Raw genomic sequence first — 20,384 nt, 5'->3', positions numbered from 1 at the left:
CTCTTATTAGACTCACGGGATTATGTTCACATTGTTCAGACTTGTATAACTTCTTTCAGTAACTACGTTCTCCTGAACAAACTCTGCACCGCTTTACGTAAAAGGAGACGTCTACTATCCAGTTCCCATTTCTTACCACAGTTCTAAATCACTTTCTCAGTCCTTCATGTACTTCGTTTGTCCTCGATTCTGATCCTCCAAGACATATGACTTAATTGTGCTTCATGGCTCATCCTTTGAAATTGACCCTCTCCCACTCCTCTTGATTTGACCTTGGCCCCGTTCAGCAATGAACCTGGATAACTTCCTAGCTATATACCTTCCAGCTGCCTTGTGCAAATACCCGTGTTTTTTTTGCGATTCTGAGGCCATCTCTCCCCAGCAGTCTCATGCGCAGTTTGAATTACCCCTGGCTTCAGGAGTTAGACCTGGGTAGATCTCACAGGTATTGGGATTCACGTATTGTTTATACAAAATAGACCTTCCCTCCCCTTCCTTGTGTGTAACCACACATCCAGACACACATCCCAGGCCACTTGCTACTCATAAGTATTCTTGTTGCCCTGTACAAACAAGACATTACCATCTATAGGCTGTGTGCAGCTACTTGTTTTCTCAATAGTGAAGGGGTTTAGCTCATCTGTCCATATGGTCACAACATCCTCCTGTGACTAGGGACAGACATTTGTAAAGCAGCTGCGCAGATTTAAGGGCTCCCACTCTGAAAGAGAACACACTGCACAATCTGGAAACAAATCCCATGACTATATCTGTTTTAGGAGAATTCTCTAATGAACAGAAATAAATATGCCAAAATAAGCCAACTGTACCTAAAGCTATGCTACTTTTCTTTATACATGCTTTTGAATTTCATGAAAATGGCTCAGGTATGAGGATTTCCTATGTAAATATTTTAAGTCCTCAGAGAAGAAAATAATAATGATTTCAGTGACAATCCCCACAGAACCAAAGTGATGAGATTAGGAAGAAATTGAACTTGATCTGTTTGTTATTAATCCTCAGTGTATAAGGAATGTCAAAGAAAATTCACATTGTAGCATTCTATGTGTGATAAATTATTTTTCTCTAAAAAGAGCTCTCAAAAAAGAAAGGTTTTTGTTTATGAGGAAAAATAGCCATAGGTACTACCAAACAACGGCACAAAAATTATGCTTTTTAAAAATGAAGTCTCTTAAATTGGGGCTTATCCTAGTGTTTACCGGGAGCTAATAAAATACATACGTATGTCTTTGGAAAGTTAGAAACCCTAAAGCTAACACTGGACCAGCCAGAGATATTTTCTAACTCAATGACTATCTTCCGTGTTTCAATTTGGTAGAAAATGGGTTCAATTAGGTCCTTCTTCAGTCTCTTTCATACATGTACAGTCAGGAGTCAGCAGAGACCAGAGAAGCTTCTCAGTAAATTTTTATAGAATCAACACATAATTAATAATAGCTTTAATTCACTCAGCATCTCCCTTATGCAAATCCTCTGCTTACAGGCTTTATACTTTTAGTCACCTATTGACTTTTTGAGTGTACAGTCCAATGAATTTTGGCCAGTGTCTAACATCCACCTGAATCAAGGCATAGAATATTTCCATCTGTCTCCCAGATTTTCTTTTTTCTTTGGCAGCAAATCCCTTCCCCTTCCCAATTGATGTCTTCAAACATCCACTTACATACTTTCTATCACTATATAGTTGTCTTTTTAGAGTTCAATATACACAGAATTGTGAGTCGGCTTTTGTATGTCTGGCTTTGATCAGCATTAACGTTTAAAAAATTAATCCATGTTGGTGCACCTATTAGTAATCTGTTCATTTTTGTTGTTGTTACAAGGTTTGAATATACCAACATTTATTTAACCATTCACCTATTTTTGAGCATTTAGGTTGTTTTCAGTCTGGGAATATTGTGAGTAAAGCTGATAAAATTTCTTGTACAAGTGGTTAGACGGACACATGTGTGCATTTTACTTGGGTAAATATCTAAGAGTGGGCATGCTAGGTTGCATGGTAGGCATATGATTAGTTTGATGAGAGGTACTGGTTTACATTCTCACCACAGTATGAGAGTTCTAGCTGCTCCAAATCCTATTCAACACTTGTCATCTTTTTAATTGTATTCGTTATAATGTGTGTTGTGGTATCTGATTCTAATTTTAATTTGCGTTTTTCTTAATAACTGATGAAAGTAAATATCTTTTCATGTGCTTATTAGCCATGTGTATATTTTACTATGTTGAAGGGTCTGTACAACTATTTTGCCTATTTTTCTTTGGTCATTTGTTTTCCTATTATAATTTGTAAGGATTCTCTGTATATCATGACATAAATCCTGTATCAGATACATGTACCGGAAATACTGCCTTCTAGTCTTTGTCATCTTCCTTCCTTCCTTCCTTCCTACTTTCCTTCCTTCCTTCCCTCCTTTCTTTCTTCCTTTTTTCTTTTTCTCTCTCTCTTCCTTCCTTCCTTCCTTCCTTTCTCTCTTTCTCTTTCTTTCCCTTTCTTTCTCTCTTTCTTTCACTGTGTCTCAAAGAGCAGACACTTTTAATTTTGATAAAGTATAATTTACCAGTTTTTCTTTTGAGTTAATCATTTGATTATTAAGACATTGTTTTACAGTACATTTTGAAATCACATAGTCTAAATCTTCAAACTTTGTTTTTTTATCAAAATTTTTTGGCTCTCCTCCTAGGTAATTTGAATTTTTTCATATGAACTTCAGAATCAGTGTGTCTCTCTCTACAAACAGCCTTTTGGGATTTTGATTACATTTTCTTTTAACTCCAACGTATTTATAATAACCCTTTAAAGGTTTTTGTCTACTAATTTTCTCATCTCTGTCATTTATGGATGTATTTTTATTGTATTGGTCAATTTTCCCTGATTATCTGCCTGTCTATTACATGTTACTATATGTTGTACATGTAGATGTTAGATTTTTCAGTGTCCAATTTTTTTTTAAATTATTCTTTAAAGAGTGTTGAGTTTTGTTCTGACAGTTGGCTAATTTAATTATAGTTCAGCTTGATCCTTTCAAGATTGGTTTCTGAGCTTTCTTATTGCAGGTGTAGAGTAACATTTATTCTCCAGGTGGGCCTGTCTGGAGTCTCTATTGAATGTCTCAGATGTTCAATGAGGTCACTCACTCTTGTTACATAGTTTATGTAGGCTAGCAGATTACGCCACCCCAAAATATGCCTCTTGGGTATAAGAAACAGGAGAAGCTCTGAATACAGAGTAGAAGGTCCCGTTTTGTAAGGGACATTTCCATTAGAGAGGGTGCCTGTACCTGGAAGAGAGCTAGTACCAGAGATCACGTTTTCACCTGAGGCGCTTATCTGCAGGGCAGGACAATAATTGTTTATCAAACATTTCCTCCTCTCACCTTCTCGGGAATTGCCTTCCCACCTTCGAAGCTCCAGGTCCCTATCCCTTTCCTTAACTGAGGACGGCATAGAAACCTCAATCCTCAGGCAGCTTTTTGAGTCCCAGACCTTTGTGGGGCTTCTGTACATATATGTCCATAATTTTTTCCCTCCTATTTATCTGTCTTTATTACAGTGAAGTCTCAGCCAAAACCTGAAAGGGTAGAGGGAAAATTATTTTTCCTTGTCTACACTTAGTATATGGTCAAAGACTTAAAGTGACCCTTATGCAAATTTCTGGAATTTTTCTCTGGGTCTCTTTCTCCATTCTGTCCTGCAAATTCCATCTTCCTCCACATCTCTGAAGTCTGATATTTACCTTCTCTGATATCTACCAATGAGGCTCTGATGTTCTGTTGTATTCTGCTCTGTCTCAGCTGGAGTGGCAGTATATCTCCAGACAAGTGAACGAGCAGCTTGGGTAGTTGCAGGCTTCATCTAGTTTGCTCTTCTTTTCACTGTGATCTCTCAGAGACCATCACTGACCATTAGCCACTAAGCCATGAATTCCTAGGTAGAGACTTCATGAGTCCAAGCAAGGAACAGGCTTCCAGGGAAATAACGATAACAAAGAAAGAACAACTACAAGGGAACTCCAATTTTTGAGACATCTGAGTTCAGTGACCCCACTGAACGTCCAGGACATTCAACAGAGACTCCAGAAAGGCCGTATCTTGAGACCAAGGCTAAACTACTCCCAGAATAAAGATGATCCATATCCAAATCAAAGAAGCTCAGAAACGAATCCTCTTATACTGTTACTGTACTGGAGGAGCCAGCCCAGTGGAGTAGTGGTTAAGTTCACGCGCTTTGCTTTAGCAGCCCAGGGTTCACAGGTTCAGATCCCGGGCATGGACTTGTGTAATGCTCATCAAGCCATGCTGTGGCAGCATCCCACATACAAAAAATAGAGGAGGATTGGCTACAGATGTCAGCTTGGCATCAATCTTCCTCATCAGACAAACAAATAAACAAACAAACAACTGGAAACTGGAAGCCAAAGATTTTAGGCCCTATGGTAAATGAGAATAAATACTTTGTTTCCTGTTTTGGGAATCCACTATCTATGAAATTATCACATCAAACTATTTTAAATGTGTTTCTAATCTTGAAATTCTTTTAAAAAACTCCTTCCTTCTGCCAGTCTGTAGCTGAAATATTTCCTCTTCCCCTCCATGTTGAGAATGCATCTACTTGTCATTCTCCTCCTATTAACTTAATTTTCTTTTGATGAACGTGGGTTTCCTTCTAAAATCTTGTTTATGCTAATTTTCATTTCTGAGTTGATTCTTCTCTTTTTTTATTTTTGAGTCTTTTTAATCATTTAATTTTAGTCTTAATTTCTTAGCTATAAATTATTTAAAAACATCATGTTTTAGTTTATCATTTTAAATAACACTTATTTTAAACTTTTGAATTTTTATATACCTCTACTTACTTTAACTCTACTTCTATTAAAATTAAAAAAAAAACTTCTTTAGGTAGTTGGTTTAATTAACATTAACTACCATAATGGTTTTAGAAATTCTTCATCTATTTCAAGTTCTTGTCCCTAATTTATTTGCATTTTTAGCTAATGTGCTTCTAAGTACTTATATTTTCATATTAATTATCTATGTATTTTTTTAGTATTAGCCTTATGTTATATTCAATAAGTTTAGTATTATTAAAAATAATTCTGATAGAGAATATAGTGGATAAAAGATCCAGCAAAAATAATATCTGGGATAATTTCAAATCCTTTGTCCATTACTTAAAAGATTTAGTCCCCCAAATCCTTACCTCAACTTACAAAGGAGAGCTATAAAATAATGATTCTTTATTCAGTTCAAAAAATTACTGAGACTGAGAAAAGCGCTGAAGTAGGCCTTCTTTAAACATTTCTGCAGCCTCCCAAGGGTGAACAAGACACTTTTATTAGGAGATTTAGTTCCTTCAAGAGTAATCTGACAGTCATTCCAGAAAACAAAGCATTTGGAAATAACCCAGTGCTAACCTATGTCTTCTTGTCTGGAGGGTTCAGGTGCACTTCTGAACACTAGAGTCAGAGAGCCCTCTTGGAATGTGGTTCAGCTCAAAAGAACTTACTGAATAAAGAATGAGACAAAATCCATCCTTCTGCTAATCTAGCCTTACGTCGGTGCTCCATCATCTCATCGCCAAACCTGAGGAATTCTGCTGCCTCCCGAAGTGAATGCAGGTTATCCTGATGATGGTATATGCATCTATCCTATGATGCCCACTGATCCGGTCAGGGTCAAATTTCTGGAAAGAGTTGAAAGTGGAGAAGCTCATTTCTTTATACCACTAAAAGCCTCCAGATTTAAGAGGTACTATTACCAGTGACCTACTTATTAGCTCAAGGATCCAGCACCTTCTCTGGAGCCCAGTAATGATTTGAGGAAAACTGTAAGCCATATTTCTGCTCAACTCCAGTCTGAAATTAGAGATCTGAGAAACGAACAATATGCATATAAATGGAACCCAAGTCTTGGAGGACATCAAAAAGGGAATTTTCAAGTTAATTCTTGTACAACCTACCTGTTTAAATTAGCACATAATCATTTCAGCATTTCTAAATAAAACTGCTTCCAAAAAAAAAAAAGTATAATCGAGGTTTAGGGCGTAAAGATTTTTGCAGTTCTCCAAAATTAGATGGTCTGTTGGTTTCTCCTCTGGTATTTATTGGCAGGAAAATGAAAGAGATCTCTGGTATCTCTTCTCTTCTTGTAAGGACACCAGTCTCATTGAATTAGGGTTCCACCTTTATGACCTCATTTAACCTTAATTATCACCCCCGAGGCCCTATCTTCAAATACACATTAGGGGTTAGAGTTTCACATCTGAGCTTTGAGGGGACACAATTCAATCCATGCACACAGTATATACACAAGGAGAACCACAATGTGGATAATGTTGTATTGCTTAACTTGGCTGGTGGACATATGACAGTTTATTTTATTATTCCTAAATTTAAAATTCCATAGTTCTTATCCTATTATGTCATCTATTGTAAGATCTATCCTTAATTCAGATATGTTAAAATCGAAAAAATATGCATCTTATTATTAATGAGATATCGTAGATCCTTTCGTACTAATCACATATTTTACTATTCAAATTTTGAAACAATCTTTCTATCAAATTGATTCAGTATCATTAATATATATTTTCTATGAATTTATTTTAATTAAAAATAAGTGATATGTCTTCCTATTGTTCAAAACAATAGAGTATATTTTTCCTCAAAGTCTAATTTTGTTTTCCTCTTATACATCAACCTGAACACAATAAAAAATTATCTTAGTATAGTTTCACATTTAATATTCTATTGTTCTGTGTTCCCTATACTGTACTTTTTCACAAAAAATAATTTTAACATATCTTAGATATCTAAGCTCATATGTGAATTTACTTTTTTCTACTTTAAATTGGAGATGTGATGTTTCCATTTCTCTTGGTGGTTCCCACCTCACTACCCACAGTTTCTAAATTCTACAAGGAAGCGGAATGAGGGCCTTTCAGTTGTTGTAATTGGCAGTTGTATCTCTTGCCTGTGTCAGGGTCTCTTATGGACTGCAAAAAGCATTATGCTTATTTTGTTAATTAACTTTAATCCCTATATGATCAGTGAAAAATATATCTATTGGCAATCTACTGAAATGTAAGAAATGTAAATGTCTGCCTCTCTGTTAAAATTATTTCAGCAGGAAAGCTTGTCAAATTTCCAAGCAAACACACCATTATCTAGCATTCATGCATTATGGATGTTTTTCTTTTTTTTTTTTTTTCAGTTTTACAGCTCACGCATTTCATTATCCATTATCCAACAAGCGAGCATACCCCCTCTACAAGTTCCATATAGTGTGCCCATGTGAGAGCACATAGTTGAATTAAAAGTGCGTTGACAGAGCCAGGTTTGTGGTTAGGTATTTTACAATTAATTTAGTGTAACAATGCTGATTTAAGTCTATATTAATATTCCTTTTCAAACATACTGAAAATGTAATTGCAGTGTACACAGAACAAATAATAGGAATGGCTTACCCAATTCATTACTCTACAAAATAATTAGTGTGATGGCCAATTAAAGGATGCTTTTAAATGTAGTTATTACATTGTTTATCATGCAGAACTAACTCAAGGAAGGTTAAAGGTGTTATTAAAAACATTAATTTAATTCCTTCTATAAATGACATAAAATTATCATAAAACATAATATACGGTCATAGAAGATCACTTTAATGAAGTCTGGGAATAATTAGGAGGGTTACCATGATAATTTGCCACTAATAAAGTAAGAAGTCTAATAGCACATTTTCTTTCTTATTTTCACAGTAATAAGTGATATGTTTGATAAAATTGGCTCTCTATAGTATATTTTATATATGTGTGTACATTATTTTGGCAGTAGTAACATTTTTGTTTGCTAAAGATGGCTGCTTTTATTCCAAATGTTGGAATAAAATTTCAATTTTATTCCAAAAATGTTGATCAGCTCTAATATTAATGCTGACTGCTTTTTGTTGTCTTTCCATAGAAAGAGGAGTTAAAAACAGCACAGGCGAGGGGAGGAGATCGACAGTCAGAACGAATTGGGGGAAAGACAAACACTCTTTGTTTCTGCTTTCCCCAGAGCTACGTTTCAACTCAATTTACAATCTTTTCCTGGCATCATAGAAAGAAAAATCTGTCTTTCCGTGCTTCTTTCAGTGTTCATCAGACCTTTTTTTTTTTTTTTTTTAAGATATTCATTGGTATTTTGTAGGAAAAAAACTTACAGTTAATTTTGCTGTTATCGTTAATTGTTTGCTATCCTAAACAAATAGAATTCAATCTCTACCAGCAAAACTCCTGAGAATTTTTAAATAAGTGCTAATAATCTTTATGGATTTCTAAGATTGGGGAATAAATTTTATTATTTCGCTTAAACCATTCTGTTTTGAAAGAATGAAGCACCTATTAGCATTTCTGAGAATACTGTACATCATCAAAGAACTACAAAATTTAGTTAATTTTGATAGGAAACAATGCTGGTTCTCAAATACCTGACAATTACCACCCTCATGCAGGCTCTACCATATACAGTTTAAATATCTCGGAACGTCATTCACAAAATATCCAGTCAGTAAACAGCAGCAGAAGTATAAGAGGCCCATGGATTTAGTGATAAAATATGTATTTGAATTATATCTTTATCTTCTCAGTCTTGAGAACTAGAAATTTTGCAAAAATGTATGTAAGAATTTCCTATTATTTCATCTTTAATTTTTCAGAAAATCTACAAATCTATTGACTCAGCAAAACAAGATGAATGCTGGAAGGGCGCTTATTTTGTATTTTGATGTGAAGAGCCAACTAGTACTGTAGTCTTTGAAGTCATACTTATTAACCAACTAAGAAGTGCTGAATCGTGAGTGATTATGATCAGCAATTGCTGGAACAAAATTAGAATTAATAACCGGTAAAGGAGGACGCTGTCTTTAACATGTGGGAGAGAAATATTGGAAAAAATCTATCACTCTGATTCCAAGTGCCAGTTTATTAAGACATTCAAATCTGGATGGAGGTGATGCTTATCACAAAATGCTAAGAAAGAGAGGAGATAACCATTCTCTGTTGAAACTCCAAAAACATAGTGTATGGAAGCTTACCCTCTCTTCTTCCTTTATACTTGCCTTTACTGTTATTATAAAATGTGGATTGGTTTAGCGATCATGGATGAAAATGGGGTAATGGTAGTTGTTTTAATTTTGATATGCACTGATACTGTTCAACCTTTAAAGGCTTGCTTCATCTTGGAGACCTTACTTTGCCTCCAGTTGCTGATTTATAGCATGACATCAATAACATCTAATATTCCATAAAGCAAACTGCTGTTAGTCCTTACCACTTTGAACAATTGACTCTTGGGAGACCGGAAGTAATGTGGGTAAGAAGAGCCATTTTCAGTTCCCCATAGCTAATAACAACGTTTCTTAAAACAACAATTTATTATTGGTTATTAACAGATGAGTAATAATTATCAATAATTAACATTTTATCTTATTTCTTATCTGCTAATAACTTCAAAATATTATCTTGTGATTCTGTTTTGCAAACTTGAACAATAACATATGTATCTTTGCCCCAGCAAAATTATAAAAAGTGGATCTCATACGAGATTTACAGTCTGAGTTTTCATCTCCTACATCCTTGCCTCTCCTTAATCTGTATTTCTTTACTAGTACCACTGCAGTGACATCAAAGCATCTCTGACCTTTTGTAGCACACCCTGACCTTTACCTATAATATTTTATTTTTATTCATTTACAACTCACTTCAAACTCTATGAATCAGTCCCAAATTTATGTTATTTGTGGGAAAGATATCACAGAAATTTAAGTAGTGAAAAATATGCCTACTTTCTTTGAAAACTCTTGTTTTAGTGTAATGCCATTTTGGAGTTAATTAGGGTAAATTATTTTATATTTATCACTACCGTTATTGTGACAGTGCTTTTAGATATGATTGATAGTTTAAAATGTGAGCATCTATTAGCAGGATTTTCATTATTGTGGAATCTCTCATTAATCAATAAGCACTTATAGAGTAAGTATTATTCAGGAAATTGTTCTAAACACTTCGTAGAATTTAAAATATATTCAGAGGGTCCCTGCCCTTAACAGGGCTCACAGTGCATGCATTTCTCAGGGTAGTATTTGTTCCAATATATTTATTCTGCAACTAATTTCTCCCTAAATGGATTGTCCCTAAAAATTTTACTTCTAAAGACATTAACAACAGCTTCGATTTTATCACTATAGATAGGATTTCATTCTCCTGTGAAAGATTCCTACCCTTTTCTAGTATTCAGACAGTGACATGAGTAGCCATTCTTTGCCTGCTAGGAGATTACTTGGGACAAAAAATACTTATGAATGCGAGCTTGAAGGAAAAGATGATATTAAATTCAAATTCCATTGCTAACATCAACCACTATTCTAGGATGATGGCAAATAAAAGTAAATTGATTCTACTTAACAGAAGATACAAGTATGCTTTTTAGGAAATAAAATATTTTTTGGTCATGATAGTTGCATTCCTCTGCATGTTTTTTCAAACTCAGTTGTATTGTTTTTCCCATGGTGAGAAGTGTGAGAGTTGGAGTGGATTTTTTTTTTTTTTTTTTTAATTTAAGGGGCCGGCTGCTGGTATAGCGGTTAAGTTTGAGTGCTCTGCTTGGGCGGCCCCGGGTTTGCTATTTCAGATCCAAGGTGTGGACCTAGGCACCACTTATCAAGCCATGTTGTGGCAGGCATCCCACATATAAAACAGAGGAAGATGGGTGCAGATGTTAGCTCAGGGCCAGTCTTCCTTAGGAAAAGGAGAAGGATTGGCAGAAGATTAGCTCAGGGCTAATCTTCTTCTTCGAAAAAGAAATTTAAAAAACAAACTAATATTTGTGTGCATTTTGACTTATCTTTAGATAAACACTTAGTGCCCAAAAAAAGCAGATTTACGTTTTCAAAGTCAGCATACTCCTATCACCTCATTTGAGAATCCTAGAATACCCTCTAGTCATTAGATGATACTTTATACTTCTAATAAAAGGAACATACCTGAACACCAAAAACAACCACATTCAGGATAGGCCACCAAATTTCCTATTAACATAATTTAAAATTTTCCTATAGTGCAATATATATATTTGAAAGACTAGATAGTTCTAAAAATAGCCGGAAGAATCCCATTTATGAGAGGACACCAGTTTAAGAAATAGAGCTTGGGGCCGGTCCGGTGATGCAGCAGTTAAGTGTGCACATTCCGCTTTTCCGCGGCCCGGGGTTCGCTGGTTTGGATCCGGGGTGTGGACATGGCACCGCTTGGCGAAAGCCATGCTGTGGTAGGCGTCCCACATACAAAGTAGAGGAAGATGGGCACAGATGTTAGCTCAGGGCCAGGCTTCCTCATCAAAAAGGAGGAGGACTGGCAGTAGTTAGCTCAGGGCTAATCTTCCTCAAAAAAAAAAAAAAAAAAAAGAAAGAAAGAAAAAGAAATAGAGCTTAACCACTGTTTTGCTTTTAATGCACACTGTTTACCTGGCACCATCCTCACCCTCCCTCATCACTCCAAGAAAATTATAAAGGTAAGTTAGTGTATTTTCCTTAATTTTCTTTAAAATAAATTAAACAATGTACGGTTCGATTTTGCCAGCTTTGCAATAGTTTGAGTAAACTCCTTAAGTAGCATTCATACTACATGTATTTGTCTGTGACTTCATTATTTTCCTTTTTGCAGATTATTTTTATAATTTTCATTCAAGTAGATTCTTCATCTGACCTTTGTTCATTTTCACCTCTTCACTGTATTTTATTGCATGAATATACAGCAATTACTTTATCTGCTCACTGTTCATGGATTCCTGTGCTGTTTCCAGTCATTGCTGTTATTGAACAAGCTTGCTCAGATGCACCTGTGCAAATGTTTCTGTGGCATACACACTGGAGTCCAGACTCTGTTATACGTATATTTAACATTATTTAGTCATAACACCAAGTTAACTCAACTTCTCAAAAGTTGGACACTGAAATTAGAAGAGTTTTGTTTTTTCTTTTTTTTTTAAAGATTTTATTTTTTCCTTTTTCTCCCCAAAGCCCCCCGGTACATAGTTGTGTATTCTTCGTTGTGGGTTCTTCTAGTTGTGGCATGTGGGACGCTGCCTCAGCGTGGTCTGATGAGCAGTGCCATGTCCGCGCCCAGGATTCGAACTAACGAAACACTGGGCCGCCTGCAGCGGAGCGCGCGAACTTAACCACTCGGCCACGGGGCCAGCCCCTGAAATTAGAAGAGTTTTGTGTCAGGCAAGCACAGGGAAACTGGCTTTCCTGGCAAGTATGGTGGCAGAGGAATTTACATACTCTGAAGCAGTGGTGCCATTTCTTATGTGCAATTTCTATCATCATTGCTGCTGGTAGGCAGGCAGCACCAAAACCAGGTTTCTACTAGGAAAGCCTTGTAGCATATGGGAGTCTTTCTACAGGCTTTATTGTTCCTGACTATTTAGAATCCAAGTCACATTTCTATTGAGTATATCACCAGGAACAAAACTGCTGTGTCATAGAATATATGTGGTTTCAATTTTAGTAGCTACTGCCTAAGTGTTCTTTCCAAAGCAGTGTACCAATTTACATTCCTAGCAACTGTTTATTCCTAGCAACTGTTCCAAAACTTTGGTAACACTGGGAATTTTCAGATGTTTATATCTTGCCAGTCTGATGGATGTGAAATGGTACCTTATCATTATCATGGTTTTAGTTTGCATTTCCTGATTACTAATGAAACTGACCCTGTGAAATGAGTATTCTTGTCTCGGTGCCCACTTTTCTCTTGAGCTCTTTGTTTATTATAAGTTCTTATGAATTACAGTTAAAATATCTTATCCTAATGTGTGGCTTATCTGTCTACTCCCTTTATAATATTTTTAAAAATTAAGAATATCATAAGTTGTCAAATGTATCAAATTTGTTTCTTTACATTTACATTTTTGGATCTCATTTTAAGAAATGTTTACTATCCAAGATCTGAAGATAGACTTCTCTATTCCAAAATGTTTAAAACTTTGCCTTACACAGTTATGTCCTTGATCCATATGTAACTGACTTTCCCCTCTTTGTGTATGGTGTGCTAATAATCTTTAAAAGATCTAAGAAGAGATCTAAAGGAATTTGGAGTTTATTGCAATAAGGGCCAAGGGGACATTATTAAGAAAGTATTTTAAGAGCTATTAGCTTGATGCTACAAAGCCTAGGAGGGTGGGAGAATGGAAACTTATTTCCTATACCTCCATATGGTTAAACAATCTTCTCACCACCCTTTACTGAATTTTCTGTCTTCTCTCCACGGATTAGCGATGCCAGTTCTAGCAGGTGTCAGACTGGATGCATTTGTGGCTCCCTTTCTGGGCTCTCGATTCAGTTTGCTGCTATAATTTTCAATCCGGGTGCTAATACCAAACAGTGGTAAAACAGAAAGCCTTTATTTCTCTAGAACCCCTTCTCCTTGGGAGGAACTGAATTCCAGTTTCCAATGTCTTCCAACAAATTCCAATGTTGGTCATGAGATTCTTTTGAAAGCCTGCCACTGTTTTTGGAAAAGGCAAACGTTTTGAGTGGGAAGAATCTCTCTCACGCTAGGCTCTGGTATGATCTGAATGTGTGTGTCCCCTCCAAATTTATGTATTGAAATCCTAACCAACGAAGATGTGGTATTAGGAGGTAGGGCCTTGGTGAAGTGATTAGGTCATGAGGGTTCCACCTTCATAAATGGGATTATCACTTTTATAAAAGAGGCTCCAGAGAGATACCTAGCTCCTTCCACCATGGGAGCACACAGGGAGGGGTTGGCAGTCTACAACCTGCAATAGGGTCTTGACCAAAACTCTATCATACTGGCACCCTGATACCAGACATCCAGCCTCCTGAACTTTGAGGAATAAGTTTCTGTTTTGTATAAGCCACTCGATCTTTGGCATTTTGTTATGGCAACATGAACAGACTAAGACAGGCTCACTTCTCTTGGATTTTTGTCCCTCCATGGTCTTGTCCTCTGAAATATTTGTTGCTTGGTTAGTTCTCCAAAACCTCAAGCCAATTATTCATCATTTGGTCCTCTTCACCTTTTGTATTTGTTCTCCTTGAGAGAAATGGTCCAAAACAAATTAGTTCTCTGTTACCATAGAAAGAAACAACCTGCCTATTGAGTTTTTTAAATTTGCACTTCATTTATAATTTTTAATTCTCTTTCTCAAATTGCCTTATGCATTTCATAACCTGCTTTTCTTATTTTTTAAAAAAAATCTATTCTTAATCCCTTTAAGTACATTAACTAATTGTTTTAGATTCTATATGTCATAATTCTGCAATATTTATAGTTCTGATTCTGTCGTTTGCTTTTCCTCTGCTCAAACTCATTTTGGTGAGCTTTCTGAAATATTTAGAGTTTTTTTAAACTATTATAAGCTCATTTTCCTTGAAATTTTTTCTGTAGATATTCTTGGTGGTTGAACTAAAATGCTTCCCTTCAGAGAGGATTTTTTTGGTTTACTTTTCCCATGCACTTGGAGGTACTGTCAATGAAAAGCCACTTTACACTTTTCACGTGAGGATTTTTGTGAATTCTGGTGTCAAACATAATTGATTATTTGTTTGATGATGAAATACTGTTTCTTTTTTCTTTTTTACACTTTCTTTTCACATTCTTCTAGAGCTAAAGTCAAGCCTAGAAAGTTTGCTCACCTGTCTTGCTCTATTGGCTGACTTCTTATTTCTTCCTCTGATTCATACTTAATATGTCACACTTTAAGGGCTCTGGCTTTCTTCAGGATTCTCAAATCTTATTTCTCACCCTTCAAGGGCATCAGGCATTGCCTCCTGTTCCTGACATGTGGCCCATTAAAATCCAGGAGATAAGCCAGCAAGACTGGCAGTTAACCCAGGGCAAATTCCAACATCAGCGTCCCTTAATTCCGTAGATTCACACGCTGATGTTATTTTTTCTATTCTCTATTGAATTTTCATACTTTTTTTTGTCAGTTAGACTATGATCTTTAATATGATTTAAAACATATTTTAACCAGCATTTTTTGGTGCTATGCATAGTCTTGTCAGAAGATAAAGAAACTGTTACGAGGCTTTCCATCTTGCCTTAGTTGAATACCACTCCATCTGAAAAGTAACGTAAATTATTCTTCAACATTTAATCACATGAACTTTCTTTAGTAGAGTATGTGTAAGTCTTTTGAAAGAAAGGTATTATGCAAATCCAACATATTATTATAGCCTAGTTTTACAGAGAAATATAATCAAATAACTTCCAAGAAAAAAAGCCTACAAATTGTGCTTATAGCCTTATTTTTTAGTTCTAAAACAGAAATATAAAAATTAAAAAACACTAAATAAAATAATAAAAAGACAATGATTTATTATTATAGCATAATTATCATAAGCACCGGAGTATTTCAGAAAGTAAACAATGTTCCTTATTTTACTGGTTAGAATACTTAAATTGAATTTCTCAATGGAAAAATAGGGCCATAAGCTGATTTTGTGGCCTTCCTTGTGGCCTCAGATAGGTCGGATGCTTAGAATCTTGTTTGAATCTTTCTTGCAACATTAACTTATGCAATTGTTAGAAGGATATCTATACAAGATCTGAATAAAATAGAATCCAGTCAAGGACTATGGCTGGACCAATCGCTTGTATCCAGTTACTGAGTTTGCATGTTTGGTAACATATCACCGACATTGATGAGGATAAGCTGCATCCGAGAATGGGAGCAAGTATTGTTCCCAGGGGAGGGGCAACGTAACTAGCTATGCATGAAAGATAAATGGATCCAACAGCCAATGGCCTTTCTGAACTGTAATGGCCAGTGCCAACTCAGTCCCATACGTTATGACTGTGCATGACCCAAATGTGGAGGGAATTGGACGTCAGAATTTGTGTCTAGCAGCCATGAGATTACTGCTGTGTTATTGCTCTATATGCTATATTCATTAGAACTAAGTAAATTTTGTGCTGAGGGAAGTCTCATACATATGGCGCCAATCTGTTACTACCAAAACAGAGTGGACAATTAGCTAAATATCTCAGAAGCAGAGTTACATTAAAATATGGGAAATTTCATAAACTAAAGATTTTCCCCAGAAACTGCCTCAAACAATCTGCAGATGAAACATATATGTAATATACTGTAATTTTTAAAAAGTGTGTGATTAAAATGTTCAGCTTAATATTAAAGGTTTATATGAGGTATTCTGGATAAAAATATCATTTTAGTGCATAAAAGAAATTATAATATATTTATTGAACTCTACAGTTTTAACTATTTATATGTCCTCAGTAAATAAATACCTTTGATAGCCCTTTCTTCCATTGAGATTTTAGTTGTCTAAAATTATTTTATAAAGACTTTTGTTCTTACACTTAGGTAATTTATCTAATACAAGACAATTCCTGTTTAGGCATTACAAACAGAAAGATGTTTGCAAATGCCATAGAAATTCCTTTAAAAAAATATACTATAATAGGGGCTGGCCCAGTGGCCCAGCAGTTAAGTTCACACATTCTGCTTGGGTGGCCCGGGATTTGCTGGCTTGGATCCTGGGTGCAGACCTACACACTCCTTGTCAAGCCATGCTGTGGCAGGCATCTAACATATAAAGTAGAGGAAGATGGGCATGGATGTTAGCTCAGGGCCAGTCTTCCTCAGCAAAAAAGGAGGATTGGCAGCAGATGTTAGCTCAGGGCCAATCTTCCTAAATATAACAAACAAAAAACTGCTGTAGTCAAAACATGGAATTTCGTATCATACCTACTCTTTCACTGGCAGTTGTTTCACTACACTATTGAAGAAAATTATTTTCTTATTCTCTCTGCTTCTAATTTAGTCTAAATGTCTTCATAGTCTGGCATATAGCTGATGGAAAATTGAGTTTGAAAAGTTATACTAACATCAAGACAACATGAGAAAGAAAGAGAAATGCAAAAATTCTTCTGAAAATAAAAACATTAATAATTAACTCACATATTTGTTTAAAACTCCAAATATTTAAGGCACATGAGAGAAGGGGGATAGGCATAAAATCTATGTGTGAGTATATTTATGATGGCGTATTTCTTCATTCATCTCAATTCGACACCATATACTTCGACATAATAACTCCATGCCATATATTGATAATCCCTATGATCTTAACAAGGCATGTAGAAAATTTATAGATACATATGGTGATCAGTTTGGAAAATAGCATCTACGGGTCCTTGGCTGTCTGTCAATCTCTGTGTTATCTGTATGTATTTATGTGTGTGTGTTTCTCTGTGTGTATATTTTGTATACATCATATTAGATAAAATTGATCCCAGAGAAATTCTGAACTTAATCTAATGGATTCTCTCCTATTCATTAAATGTGTGTAACCTTTTGAATAAGACATTATTAACGTAGCAGTATCTTGGCCATATCTGAAGAAATTCAAGGCAATTTTCTAAAGAAAGTTTGAGGAGAATAACACATATTGATCAGTACTAAGTAGTAAAAATTTATTGCAATGTTGTCAGTTCCCTTATTCCAGATCAATACAAATCTCACCAAAAGCTTCTTAAATGCAATAAGAATCTGACAAGACCTTTTTGTCACAGATTAGTGTTAAAGCAATGAAGGAGCCCCCAAGGAAAATTGTCTCTCTGGCTGAAATGCCAGCTGTATTCTATTTCTGAAGTGTTCTATGTATGTACAACATCTTTATTGATATTATGGATGTCTAAAAATAAAACAAGTGCTTAAACATTTTTGCATGCAGAGTAATGCAAATGAGGGTAACCTAAGAACTTAAATTTAGATTCACCTTTTCTATCAAAAATCCACTATTTGATGCATAGTATATTGCTGAGCAGAATTAGATTATAGCTGCTCAAGCCCAATTAAATTCTGCAACATTTTTAGACTATTCCATAATATTGATTTTAAGTTAATAAAAATGTATTGCAATATTTTCAATAAGAATTAAGAATAGGTTAGCAAAACATCATTTTTTCTTAAGAAGGAAAAGGTTATAAATTGGATACAATTTAAATTTAGATTTGACCCACAAAGCAACTACATAAAATAGTGGAATCTAATTTGGAACTGCAGAAGGAGTTCTCAGGAGCTTGAGACAAGCTGCATTTCATGAATTCTGATAACACTAGAATTTAGTCACCCTGGTGGTACTGTACAGCCGCCAGTTTGCACAAGGGAGCCCATTGAGGCTTACTTATTTTGGTCCCTGCTTCTTCTGGCACTTTCAATTATTTAGACAGAGAAAGCACATGCTTTTTCCATGATATGTAAGTGAACCTAATTTCATGAAAGGTGTCAGTTTAACCATGGCGAGATTTATCTTTTTCAGATAAAAGAAAAGTCTGATTTTACCCCTGTAACTTTTACTTAAATCCTTTGTTTTAGCATCCTTTTACCTAGGCAGAGAAACTCATGCGTACTTTGAATTCTGGTCTTGCTTTTCGCTCCCTGTCTCTTCTCTTGGTTTGTGCCTGTGTAATCTCAAATAATATTTCTTGTTAGTGCACCTGTGTAGCTCTATTTACTACAATTTCTATTAATTCCAGAATTAGTCTGATTTTAAGTATTCTATTAATATATGTAAAACATCATATTAATATATAATATTGTTTTAAAAATATATCATATATGATTATATAATATAAACCCAGAATGATTATAATAATCACTACAAATACATATATAAAATATGCATTATATATGTATATACATGTAAATTATACAGTATTGTATTAATTATATATTATATTATATTAATTATATTATATTATATTGTATTGTATTATATTATTAGTGAGAGTCTAAGCACAGTGATTTTATTCTGATAACTACTGCCATGATTTGAAATTAATTTTTCCTAGTTGACTTAATGGATGCTGCTTCCTCACAAGAAATTCCAGAATTATAACTGATGAGGTAGAGCATGGAAATATATTTTGTAAACAATTTAAAATAGTTACTTATTTAGCTTAGTTGCAATTCTTAGCTTCAAGGACAAAAACCCAGAAGGGCTGCCTCAAGTATTATTTATTGTGATGTATGACAACACAGTGGGGAGCATTGGGGTGGTTTAGATGATTAGTAACATCAACGTGAACTTGTCTTTATAATCTGGTGAAATTCAAAAGCCAACCTTGGTGTCACATTCCGCATTAGTGGGCTCTAATGTAAATCTAAAGAAGCACATGGTTACACAGAGGAGCTTGTCCCTACATGGGGCTGTCACCTGTATCACAGCTTTGGAACCCACTTTTATTTAAAGATTTGAGGAATGCTAAAGGACGACTAATCTATAAAAGGAGTGTGGCTTTGAGAGAAAAGTATATCTGGCTTCAAACACTATATCTGCCAAGCTCAGTGGCCTTATGAAATTTACTACAGCTGTTTAGCCTCAGGTCCCAGGTTGTTAAAAATGGAGGTAGTCATGATACAGCTTTCTAGGAAATGTCTCTGCCTTAGAGCCTTCTGACTTTGTTTTCAGCATGAGAGGTAGTTTCTTTACGTGAGCCCTCCTTTATTCACTATCATCATAACCGAACTGCCCTCCGTCATGTTTTAATTTCTTGTTCCTGCCCCTAAGACTTTATTTTTTTGTCTTTCCTAGCTACTAATTCCCAAACATTAGCTTTGCAACTAGTGTTCTCGAATTGGTCTCCTAGATATGGGATATGTTCCACAGTAAAATCTGACAGCTTCCAGAAAGCTCCAGACCAGAGATGAAGTTGCAGCCTGTGTTGGAACACGGCCATAGCCATTAGTTTACATCTTGTCTACGGCTGCTCTCGTTACAAAGGCAGAGAGTTGTAACAGAGAATTTATGACTCTCAAAGCTTAAAATGGTTGCTCTCTGGCCTTTTACAGAAAAAGTCTGTGTACCTCTGATCTAGATAATGGGGTGGTAGTCTGGTTTTATGGATTATTTCAAGTGAAGCATATCTTTCTGGTCTAAAGAGGAAGGATCTAAACATCCCATTGCATCCTACAACTACAGAGCCCCTGCTTTTATAACAGTCATTAAAAATCATTAGATAGACATAGGCCAGAGGACCAGATACTTAAAAAAAAGCTTTCAATTAATCAAATTACAGATACTCCCTGGGTATTTCTGACCTCAAACTCATGTGTCCCTTCCTTACACTAAAATACGCTTTAAGTGGTGACTATTATTACAAGAGGATGTAGAGCCACGATTGGACCACATTTTAATTCCCACAGGGAACGTTGTGTACTGCTAAAATCATTCACAGTTGATATCTACCATCCACCCCAAATTCCCAAAGACCTGAACTCCCACTTGGGTAGAGAAATCTTCAGCCAATAATCCTAGTTCCTTAAAATTTTTATG

This window comes from Equus przewalskii, chromosome 27 (assembly GCF_037783145.1).
Source record: "Equus przewalskii isolate Varuska chromosome 27, EquPr2, whole genome shotgun sequence".
In the NCBI taxonomy this organism is placed as follows: domain Eukaryota; kingdom Metazoa; phylum Chordata; class Mammalia; order Perissodactyla; family Equidae; genus Equus; species Equus przewalskii.
Note: the sequence above shows the minus strand (reverse complement) of the source record.